Raw genomic sequence first — 11,358 nt, 5'->3', positions numbered from 1 at the left:
CACCGTGCATGCGCTGGGACATTCAGGGAGCTGAAACTGACTGTGGGACAACAAGAGCCAGCAGGCCCACAGATAAGACACCAGGGGCCATCTTGCTACACCCTGCCTGCTTACCCCGCTTCTACACCTAACTGAATTTGCTTGAATCGGCCGTTCGGACCACAAAAAGATCCCAACGAACACCGTGCTTAAGGTACACCCCACTCAGTCCTTGGACTGCCATACACTCTCAGTAGTGTAGTGATATAGTATAAATATAGTGGCGTTGGGTAGATGATTAATTCGTTATTATAAGTACTCTTCCGCAGCAACCCAATTCTTCCAGAGAGATGCACTTTATTGACTTCCAATACAGAACAAAGTCTTGCAACAGATGACAAAATATCCAACAGAGTATATCTTACAGATCTAGAACATATTCAGATCCCCATATTCCTTAATCCTTGGTGCCTTCACACACACCCATACAAGACTGACTGCCATGTTATATATCCTAAGCATTGAATGGCTGAGCAACTTGATTGGCCTTTTCAATTAAATGCTTTGATCTCCTTGTGTCTTCTTTTCAGAGTGACAAAAGATTACCCCTAGCCGTGAACAGCTGTAGTCATAAACTGCCCTAATTTGCATTCTTGCATATAAACATAAACAAGTTCCCTTCAATATGCGTAATTAGATTAACAGATCCCACCTTAACAACCTTTTGGTATATAGAATAAGGCCTATACCCCAATCTAAATTCTTGCATGTTAATACCAACAGGTTTCCTTCAATGTGTGTAATTAGATTAACAGAAACCACCTTAACAATCTTTTGGTCAACAAGTCCCCTTTGATATGTGTAATTGAGTTGGCTCCGACAAGTCATTCAACAAGTCAGTCCACTGACATCTGGCCTGGTCAATCTTGCATGTGCCCATCTAACACCATATATATAAAGTACATGGACATACACACACACATATGATACTTATCACATATATATATATATATATATATATACATATATACACATATATATGCCCATACATACACACACATACACATATATATACATATACACATATATATATATATATATATATATATATATATATATATATACACATACATACATACACACACACAAAGCCTACTACATATAGGGGCAGTGGCCTGGTGTAAGGCCTATATGTTGTTGCTGTAGGAGAACCCTGATGACCTGGGGACCTGAATAGTGAAAACGGATCATTTTGACTATGTCAACGCACTCACGGAGAAGTACACATAACCATACCCTGCGCTCTCTGGGGACCCCACAGAGCAAGACATCATCTGCAAACCTAAGTAAATTTCAATACTCAGGCAGCGGTAAAAATACCAAAAAAGCGCCCCCGCTGAGCAACAGCGCTATAGAAGACATGGAAGATGATGAGGTCTCCCTACCGGCCTCTGAAGATTCTGCTGCTGGCGCCAATAAGACTGACCATTTGCTCACCTACGCGGCCATGACTGACATTGCAGCTGACATTAAAAGCTCTTTTACAGCAGCGATTACTGACATTAAAACGGAAATTCTGCGCCTAACGGAACAAATGGCAATAACAGACCGGGCAGGGAAAAGAAGAGACAGGGCTCTGATAAGACTGGATGACATTGCAGCCACGCATTCCCAACACCTAATCGATATTAACCGGCACATCGAAGATTTAGACAACCGAGGACGCAGGAACAATATCAGAATTAGAGGAGTGCCTGAGACCGTGTCCCAAGAACAAATTAGGCCGACCCTCACAGCCATATTTAACACCCTCATTTGTTGTCTACCCAACTATTGCTTGAAGGAGGACATTCTTCAGAAGGCCAGGACCAGAGAACAGATTGTGCATGAAGAAGCTGTAATCCAACTCTTCCAGGATCTGTCGCCCATTACACTCAAAAACAGGAGGGCCCTGAAGCCATTGCTGGAGGTGCTACGACACAAAGGTATAAGCTACAGATGGAAGTTCCCCTTCGCGCTCCAAGCAAATTTCTTGGGAAAACAATATGTGCTTAAAGTACCAGAAGACCTCAACAAATTCTGTAACGACCTTCAGATTGACACCGTGGACCTCCCAGAATGGTACGCAGAATTCCGTCCGCCTCCAGAAATAAACAACCCACAATTTTCACCGGGACCATCCCATGCGCAGTCGCCTTACCAATCCGGTAAACACCGCAGGAACCCAGACAGGAACAGCTTCGAACCTCCGTATCCCTCCAGAAATGCCAGAAGCCCGAGAGGGAGGGACGCGAGGGACTACTGACTCGATGAAGCAGCACACAAGCTCTGAACCTACAAACTGTGAACCTCCACCATCCTTTGAACAATACGAGCGTGTGACCGCCTAAGGTTAATATGCACAATGTTAACGCGAGCGCTACACCCGACTGCTAACTGTGACCACCAAGCATCTTAAGCTGGCCTCCAACGTTTGCTTAACCCATCTCTACACCTGCCTCAGGGTGGCTCAGCTACTCCCCTGCCACCCCACCCCCCCTTTTTTCTTTTTTCTTTTTTCTTTTTTATTTCCAGCCCCACTTACAGACCAACGCAAAGTTTACCCCAGGCTAGAGCAACCTGCGATCAAGCTTGCACCTCTGCCTCCATCTGAACTGTGAGTACCACTAATCATACTATCTGTTGGCTTCCGGGAACAGCTTGGTACAGTACGCACCTGACTGCGGCATAACGCCTCAACGGATACCACCTGTGATATCCTGATCCCTATGCAGGTCACTTTAATCCTATCATAGCGGAGAGCTTTGCTACACGTACGGGACTGTAGCTGAACGGACTTAATTGGATACCTTAGGCCTAGATTCCTTGCTATCAGGTTCATTAGGCTCGTTAAACTGTAGAATTATTTAATGTTTACTTTCACATGCCGGGTTATGGAGGAGTATTACACTCCCACTTCTAGTTAGCAGTTTGATATGTTTTATCTCTATATGACCTGAAATGCTATTACTTAGGTTTGTTACTCTTTTTGAGTTCCCTCTCTTTGACAATTTTGTAAGTTCTTCACTGTTATACACTGTTGATAGAGTTTAAGACACCACTTAGTAATTCGGGCATAGCCCAAACGCAGCACCGTCAATCCAGGCGACGTCTCACGCTGCTAAACCTCTATACAAGATTAGCTTTATGCCTGATCCCAGACATCCTAACCTCTTGGGGGGCACTCCCCCCGGCCTGAAGTCCTGGGTCCCCAGGTCCCATCGGACCTTCTTTCAGGGTAACCTACTAGTAGAAACACACCACGCTACTACATAGCGCAACACGTAACACTACCTTGCTACTGCACCTCCCGCTGTCCCCCGCAGGGGAAGGGTCACCGTACCTTGGAACGAGTCAGACACTGGGCTGACTCCACCCCCAGGAGGGGCAGAGTGCTCTGCCCCTCTCAATCACCCTACACGTCTCACCTCCCCCTCCCCCCTACCCACCTTTACTCCCTACCCGCACGACCGCCTCCTGACCCCTACTCTATCCCTGCCCGCCTACACCCCACGATCGCGACAGGTCAAGATTATTGTTAGACTACTCCGTATCTCTGTACACCCCCCTCGCAAAGCCCCGCCTTCGCCATGGCATACGCTTTCCTAGGGAAAACACCTACTATCCTCTCCCATAATGTGAATGGTCTAAATATACCCGAAAAGAAGTCTAGACTGTTGAGGGAACTTAAAAAAGCCCGACCCTTAGTTGTGTTCTTACAAGAAACTCACTTTAAGAGCGGTAATACTCCTAGACTCACTGACAACACCTTTAACACGGTATACCACGCCACCAACCCCCTAGCCAAAACTAAAGGAGTGTCCATTCTCCTTCACAGAGATGCCCCCTTTGTGCTGCAGCAACAACTGGCAGACCCTGAGGGACGATTCCTATTCCTTAAAGGCTCATGGGAAGGGTCACCTGTAACTTTTGCCAATGTATACTTCCCGAATGTCTCCCATGTATCTTTTTGCACCAAAATTGTTGAGGACCTTAAATGGTTTGCCGAAGGATGTATCCTTCTTGGTGGAGACTTTAACGTTCCCCTCGCACCCCTCAAAGACACTTCGACAGGACACACCCAAGTTCCGTATAGAACGCTCAAGAGAATAAAAGCGCTGCTGCAGTCGCTGACATTGGTAGACACCTGGAGATCCATGCATCCCACAGACAGGGACTACTCCTTTTTCTCCGCACCACACAAAAAATTCTCGAGAATAGATATGATATTCATATCGCAAAGGGACCTTGGCAACCTACTCTCAGCGGAAATAGGCATTATGGCCATCTCTGACCATGCACCTACATCGGTCACATTACACCTAAAAACACCACACAAGACCGTATTTAACTGGAGACTGAATTCCTACCTCCTCACCGACCCAACTGTAAAAGATGACATCCTACAAGCCATCAACACTTATTTTGCCCATAATATTGACTCTGACACGACTCCACTGAATAATTGGGAGGCACACAAATCCGTGATTAGAGGCGAACTTATTAAATGGGGAGCCCGGAAAAAGAGGGAAAAGGAACATGAAATCCATCAACTCTCCCATCAAATAGCAAATCTTGAACTGCAACACAAACCATCCCATTCGCTTAAAGTAGAACATCAATTGACGCAACATAGGACCGCACTAAGGCTTCTGTTAGACATGAAAATTAAACGCTATTTTTTAAGAAAAGCATTTTTTATGAATTTGGAGACAAGAGTGGCAAACAATTGGCAAAGGCTCTAAAAGATGCTAAACTATCGAACCGTATCCACGCTCTAAAAGACAAGGAAGGTATTTTAAAACACAACTCGGAGGAAATAGCTGATATGTTCCATGCCTATTATTCTAAACTGTATAAACTTCCGGCCCAACACAAACCACCTCACCTAACGCACACACGACAGGATAACATACAGGATTTTCTACAGGATAGCGGACTTCCCTCCCTAACAGTAGAAGTACAAATGCACTTGAGGACCCCATAACTCCCACTGAGATTGCGAACGCAATTGCAGACTTGAAAGCAGGGAAGAGCCCCGGGCCTGACGGCTTCACTTCACAATACTATAAAACTTACACTACCGCTCTTATAAAACCCCTCCGCTCAGCCTTTAATTTCTTAGCAAAGAACCAACATGACTCCCCTTCCTTTCTCATGGCGCATATAGCGGTAATTCCCAAGCCCAACAAGGAACACACGGATTGCGCAAACTTTCGACCCATTTCACTTTTAAACATAGACCTCAAACTCCTAGCCAAAATCCTAGCGAATAGACTAAAACCCCTTCTTGCGAAAATAATTGGCCCTGAACAAGTGGGATTTATGCCGGGGAGGGAGGCCCGTGACAACACCATTAAGGCCTTGAACTTAATACATTTTGCACGCAAATCTACCACCGAGGGCATGTTGCTCTCTACCGATGCCGAGAAGGCTTTCGATAGGGTTTCCTGGGATTACATGATGGCTACGTGCACACATATTGGCCTTGGAGGAAACATGTTGTCATGGATCTCGGCTCTCTACCAGAATCCCCAAGCCAAAATCAAAATTAATAATATTCTCTCAGACTCTATAACCATCCATAACGGTACCCGCCAAGGCTGCCCCTTGTCACCCCTCCTCTTTATCCTTACCCTAGAGCCTCTAATTAGAACAATTAACCTAAACGCTGACATCCAGGGCTTTACGTTAAAGGATAAAGAATACAAAGTTGCTGCTTATGCCGATGACCTCCTGTTCTTTCTCACCAATCCCCACATCTCGATACCTAACCTACACAAAGTATTTCAAACCTTCGGGTACATATCTAACTTTAAAATAAACCAGTCAAAATCAGAAGCCCTGAACCTCACCCTGCCACAAAACATCCTTGAAAATCTACAAAACAATCACCCCTACAAATGGGAACGAGGCGCCCTTAAGTACTTGGGCATACATTTATCTAGTGAACTTGAAAAACTATACGATGCAAACTATAAACCCCTACTTGCCATGATCAAAAAAGACCTTCTCAAGTGGAAATCAAAAATGTTCTCTTGGTTTGGTAGGGCCTCGATATTAAAGATGACAGTGCTCCCCAAACTTCTGTACGTATTTAACGCTCTACCAATAAAAATCCCAGAACTCTTCTTCAAAACATTAAGCCAAATCCAAAGACAATTTCTATGGGCAGATAAGAAACCTAGGATCCAATTCCGACGCTTAACATTGGCTAAGCGAGATGGGGGCATAGGACTGCCGGACTTTAAAAAGTGCCACCAGGCTACACATATCACGAGAGTGATAGACTGGCATTGCCACGGACTAAATAAAGATTGGGTCCAGCTGGAAAGCAATCTGGCACAACGCGGCACCCTATACCTCCCATGGTCGCTCCACTCCAGAAGGCCCAAACTTATAGGCCACCCATTAATCAAAACCACAATACAGATTTGGCAGACGCTGGTAAAGTCGCAAAAAATCGCAACAAACCCAGGTCCCCTGACCCCACTCACGAATAATCCCGAATTCATTCCAGGCCTACACCATAACATGCCACAAAATTTTTTAGTACACACTTGCATGTCAGGTACGCGAGTTAAGACGTTAGAAACGCTGGCCGCAGAGGTGGGGGAGCTGTTTCCTGGAAGTTGGTTCTACATCCAGCTGAAGGACTTCCTGGTCAACAACAAACACAAAAATCAATTTAGCCTCCCATTAACTCAGATTGAGCATATATGTTTACAAAGATCACCAGTAACGAACACCACTTCTCTTGCATACTCGATGCTAACTCAAGCGTCTCAGGCTGACAAAAATAAATTCAAAACAAAGTGGGAACGTGATCTCAAGACCAGCATATCTGAGGAGCAATGGAATAAGGCATGCATTTTGACACACAAGTGCTCCTTGAGCTCTAAATATCAGGAAATATCCTATAAAATTCTAGCTCAATGGTATATTACGCCACAAAAAACCAGGAGATGGTCTCCCTCCACCTCAGACACATGCTGGAGATGTAATACAGACACAGGTACCTTTCTGCACATATGGTGGGAATGTCCACTAATACAAACCTATTGGGACACAATCAGATACTGGGTTAAGCATATCACAGAAACTTGCTTGGAATTGAATGCGGCCGCTTGCTTGATCAATCTGGTACCCATCAATATATGCCGCTACAAAAAATCGCTGTCCAGACACCTACTCACAGCCGCTAAAACACTAATACCAATCCACTGGAAAACAACCAAAGCTCCGGCCATTAGAGACTGGCTAGATAGAGTACAATATATCTACAAGATGGAGGAGATAGTGGCAACCAAACACGAGAATAGCACAAACTTTAACAAAACATGGCAACCATGGCTGGCCTTCACACTCTCCCCTGAATTTCGTGCTCTCAAGGATTAATCCCGTCGGCACCTCTGGATCCTTAACATGGTGGGGGCAAGGTTTGGACTGACATAGAGCATCTATAACACAAGGAGTTGGATACCATAGCAAAGGGCTGATCACAACCCACAACCCCCCCCCCCCCTTTTACCCCCTACACCTTCCCCTCCCCTCCCCCCATGTCCCCCACACCACATATCCCCACATAGTGTACGCTACTCACCGTATTCAATCGTGCACTCTCCCCAACTTAGTCACTGACTAAACTGGAACACCATAGAGATGTATTTATATGCTTTATTGTTTACAGACTGTCTGAAATAATATATGTATCCAAACGTTGACTGTAAACGTGATCTTATTTTCAATAAAACCTTTGATTGTGGAAAAAAATAAAAATAACAGGATTTGAGGGTTTTTACCTTAGTGCAGGGGATGCATTAACGTAGAAAAAAACATAAGGCTTTAGATCTACGTTTTAAGTGGAGCAGTCGTATAGACTTCAAAATTAACCCATAAATGCACATAAGATGTAACATGGAGGAGAGTGTGTTATGCAATTTGGTCTGCAAGTGGGGACCCCCTTTTTAAGTACTGATTTATACAACCCAAATTCCCCAAAAAATGGGATGCTGTGTAAAATCTACATAAAAACAGAAGACATTGATTTTGCAAATCTCCTAAACCCATATAGAACATAGACAAGCTATCAAATGTTTAAACTGAGAAAATTTGTACCATTTTAGGAAATTTCTAAGATGTATGGCAGCAACACATCTCAAAATTTGACCGTGCCATATTTACCATGGTGTGGCATCCCCTCTTCTAACAATACTCTGTAAATGTCTGGGACCCGAGGAGACCAGTTGCTGGAGTTTTGGGAAAGGAATGTTGTCCCATAGTTGCCTAATGTAGGACTCTTAACTCTTAAATGCAGGTTTTTAAACTGAGTGCTTCTAACATGCTGGAAGGTCCCTCTCCTCTTTAGTCTGGAGGATGGGGTGCCCAGGGTTGCCAAAAATGTACAATTTTGATTTGTCTGACCACAAAACAGTTTTCCACTTTGCAACAGACCATTTTAAATAAGCTTTGGCCCAGAGAAGATGGCCGTGTTTTTGGATCATGTTCAGAGGTGGCTACTTCTTTGCATGATAGAGTTTTACTCTGCATTTTTGGATGGCACAGCGAAAAGTGCTCAGACTGATTTTGGGAAATACTCTACCCATGCAGTGATGTCCATCACAGAATCATGCCTGTTTTTAATGCAGTGCTGACCTGAGGACCCAAAGATCACAAAGTTCCAATAGTGTTTCTCCAGATTCTCTGAATCTTTTGATATTATATACTGTAGATGATAAATTTAAAAGTGTTTTGCAATCTTATTTTACATTGGTCAATTTCAGAATAATGTTTCTAATTTTTAGATACAGCTTGGTGAACCTCATTTCCACTATAGATGGTAATAGGAGTGTAATTTTAGATAAAATATTTTATATGCTTTCATCAGTCACCTTTTCCAATGAAGCTAAACTTAGAACACGCCGGATTCTTTGTGGCTAATTTAAGCATTTGGAAAGACCTGTCTGAACCACTAATCAGCAGTGGTGGGATAAATTCTTCTTGACTCAATCCATCAACACAAAGATCTCTCCTAGAGGCCTTTGTGTGATGAAAGGATGTCCCCACTTTTTTGGCTGACGCCAATTCAAAAGAATGGGTGAACTTTGCAGAATTCTGCACAGCAAAATGGATAGGTATACTTATCGCGCATAGAGAGAACAAGTTCGATCAATTTATACTCTCAACTGTCCACCATCATAGAGGAAATTTCCAATCATTTAGTACCTATTCCTTCTCTTTGGCTAGAGAACCATACTAGAAGAGATGAAGCTGATCTCATTAGTATGAAAATGGGCAAATTTTAAACGAGATCTGGACGACTATAATTCAGATAGAATTTTTTCCTGGAATAAAAAGCCGTCCAAGCTAAAAAGCCCTCATGCCAATTACATATTGCCTACTAGCTCCAATATACCCACACAGGGATCACTAGATACTGCATCTACTTGCCATTAACCCCCCCCCCCCCCCCCCCCACTGATGAGCTTACTTTGTTATGCTCCCAATCCACACACGAGGACTATTTAATTTCTCTTATATTCACCGACCGACACAGCTCCTCTCTGTACAAAGTGGGTTTGTTAGCCTGCCACTAGGAGAAACTAGGCAAAATCATAACACAATACACAGAATTGTCAGTTCCTCCCAGGGGGGCAGACCCTGTGCTAACAACCCTCCCTGCTGCCACAGCAGCTTCAGTTTTAATTTGCCTAGTGAAGGAGAATGACCTAGGAACCCTGTGGGCCCTTCAGTCCATTTTTTTGATGCAGGACTTATGCTTTTGTGCAAGATGAATGATCCTGTGATCTTCTATCAACTGCCGGCTGGGTGACAGGCTGGTTAAGTTATCCTTGTAGTCCCCCCAGTCTGGCCATCAAGCGTGTGCAGGTCGCAGCTATGGCTCGGCAGGCCACGACATACCTCAGCTCCAGAGGTGGTCGGGAGCTTCAATGCTCCGGGGTATACTTATGACTGGGCTACTGATGGTCTGGATCACTGTGTACCGAGGCCAGCAGCCACCCTGTAACTGCGCAGGAGTGGGTCTGTAATGGAATGTCTCTCAGCTCTTCAGGACTGGCAAGTACGGCTCTCCCTGCTTCGGTGGAGTTTAGCAGCTGGGCATTCCCTGGGGGGTCGATTCGGGGGCCCACCTCACCGCCTTCTCTTCTCTCCCACGTCCCTATCTTCCCCCCTGGGGGGGCGGCTGCATGTATCTGCTGAGCGGTGTGTGTACAGGGGCTCGCTGGGTCTCTCGCCTGCATGGTGTCCATGCGGCTAGTGATGGTGCTGGTTCCGGTGTGGGGGGTCGCAAAAAGGTGCCTGTGGGGGTATTTTGCTGTGTTTGAGCCAGCACTGTTCTGTGATGTGGGTTTCAATTTTCACGGCATGGCGCTGTCCGGCGGCCATTTTGGATGAGGGCAGAGCAGGTTCCCCTTGTGAGCTTCAGCAGCCATTTTCTGTAGGTTTTTCTATTCAGATCATTGGCAGCCATTTTCTTGAGGCCTGAGCGTTTTTTTTTTTTTTTCACTGCAGCTCTCTAGTGACAGCATGCCATGTGCTAACACACATGGTTTCCTGTGGTTCCTGTGTATACAGGACGCTGAGCGGCCATTTTCTGAATGCTTGAGCAAGCTCTGCAGATCATTTCATTGCTCATATCTACTGCTGCTGCCGACACAGCCTCTTCACTCTGCACTTGGTTAACCTCCTGGGGACTACAGGCACGGCTAGTAACCGACACAGGACACCTCAGGGTGGTGAGTCTGGCGCTTGGAGCCCCCCCAGCCAGCTGCAGCAGGAGGGTGAGACCTTCACTGTCCTAAGTCCCCTTTTAGGTGGCAGACAGGGTAGGGTCAGGGTGGCTTCAGAAACTGGTGTTTCTTCCCACGAAATCCAGGCTATTGCAACCGGGTCACCTGCGGATGGCACTGTGCCCATGGACACCCCGACTGCGGTCCTTAATTCATTTGTTGCTAAAATGGAGGCTGTGCATGGTTAGAAAGGTGCGCTAAAAAGGCTCCTGCCCCCCCCCCCCCCCCCGTCCTCTGGGGAGAGCTCTGATGCAGACTCTGGCCCTGCAGCAGCTGGTGACCCCTGCTCTGACCTATCAGACGAAGCTGACCAGGACCATTCGGACAGCGAGGATGATTCCCCGTCCGGGCGCTTGTTGGAGCACTTATCACAGCTGTGCGTGATACCCTGAAGATCCAGGAGCCAGCGGATTCCTCTGCTGATGTATCGGCCCCTTTTGGGTCCCGCAAGCCAGCACGTTCACCTAAGGTGTTCCCGTATTTGACTTATTTTGACAAGTTCATCTACAGGGAATGGGGTCGGCTGCAA

The sequence above is a fragment of the Lithobates pipiens genome, unplaced genomic scaffold, assembly GCF_037356315.1.
Source record: "Lithobates pipiens isolate NorthernLeopardFrog02 unplaced genomic scaffold, aLitPip1_a1.2 Scaffold_23, whole genome shotgun sequence".
NCBI classification, from domain to species: Eukaryota; Metazoa; Chordata; class Amphibia; order Anura; family Ranidae; genus Lithobates; species Lithobates pipiens.
Note: the sequence above shows the minus strand (reverse complement) of the source record.